The 1538-nt window shown below is 31.4% G+C and overlaps 1 long non-coding RNA gene across 1 annotated transcript; it reads left to right on the top strand.

The window, feature by feature from the left end:
- The first annotated feature begins 340 nt into the window (after positions 1-340).
- LOC113338653 lies at positions 341-1326 on the top strand. Its single transcript, XR_003354800.1, has 3 exons — positions 341-365; positions 1054-1205; positions 1307-1326. It is a non-coding gene; the product is annotated as an uncharacterized LOC113338653 (long non-coding RNA).
- The last annotated feature ends 212 nt before the right edge of the window (positions 1327-1538 follow it).

Below are 1538 nucleotides of genomic sequence, written 5' to 3' on the forward strand. Positions count from 1 at the left end.
ATTTCGAGAAAATTTCAATTAATTTCTTTCTAGGGTTCTTGAGTGAGATTTAACTTATCTCTGAATCTGTAATTATTATTGAAAAGATAAGTTCATATTTGAACTCAGGATACTTTATTTTTTATTACCCCTTCAATCGATTTAATTTTGGTCAACTTTTGATTTTCTATCTAATTTAACCCTCTATATGTTCAAATGAAATTTGTTTAAGTTATGCGCAAGTTAAGAATACTAATTTGTTTTTATTTTAGCTTGACGTTATGCAGCCTTCTCACCATTCACTGTGATCAAGAAGAAGCTCGTTAAAAAGATGGGACAAAACAAACTCATCATTGACTGGACTGTATGAAAGATGATAACAATAGGTTTGTTTTTTCATTTCTCTTCCACTCACATTTTAGTGGATGGTCAATTTTTAGTGGATGGTGTAGTACGTGAACTTTACTTTTTGGCTAGTGTGTCTGATGTGAATTAGCTTCTGTAGTATTTCTTGAACTTTGCTGTTGTGAGAATGAATTAGTTTATATTTTTGTAGTTATGGAGTTGATTAAGCATGCATAAGTAGTTGCACTGTTAGTGGTATGATTGACAGAAATAATATTTTGGATTTTAAGTTGATTAAGAAGTGATATGTAGTTAAGTTGTTAGCGATTTCACTGAATTAAATCAACTCAGTTGGGTTTCAGGAATCTATTGTTATAAGATTTTGTTGGTGGTGTTATGTGTTGGATTGTTAGAGCTAATGAGAGTGGTATGTGGATTGCTAGATCATCATTTCCTTAGCATTTTAGTTGTTTACGTTTACGTTTCTATTTTTTACATATGAATTGTAGGATAATTGGATGTGTAGCTGCTAGTTACACATTATAATTGGATGTATAGTTGTTATATTTTGGTGTGTATCCCATAATTAGTACACCAGTCATATACATGTATAATCCATCGTTACACTAGTCAGATGCAATATAATCTGCGGTGTTTGTTTGGTTTGAAACTTGAATGATGAGTTTCATTCATTATAATTTACTAATTATATGCATGTGTAACTCGTAGTTACACAACTCAGATGCATGTATAGCCCCAAGTTACACTATTCAGTTGCCTCGGTAACTCATAGTTACACATTAAGTTGGATGACACTGTAAAAGAACCCAATCAACTGTTGATATCAGAGAAAGATATCCCTCAGGAAACCTTGGAGAAAGGTAAATAGTAAACAATGTTCATTTCCAAATTTTTTTTGGCATTGGTTCATGTGTGTCTGTTGTATTGATTTATTGTATTTGTTATCAAATGTCAATTGCAGGGAATACAAAATCCTGAATAATTGGAGTTTGATAACAAAAGAAAGCTAATTGTGCAAGATGAGGATATGAAAATTCTTCTTTTGTGAAAAGGTGAAGGCAGGTATGATACAATTATATGTCCATCTCTCTGCTTAAACATCATATGCAGGCATCTTAAAAATTAATTGGTTAGAGGAATACCTAACTAATCATGATTGGATATTTTGATGTGTATAAATTTAAGGTACACTA

This window comes from Papaver somniferum, unplaced genomic scaffold, assembly GCF_003573695.1.
Source record: "Papaver somniferum cultivar HN1 unplaced genomic scaffold, ASM357369v1 unplaced-scaffold_19, whole genome shotgun sequence".
Lineage (NCBI taxonomy): Eukaryota > Viridiplantae > Streptophyta > Magnoliopsida > Ranunculales > Papaveraceae > Papaver > Papaver somniferum.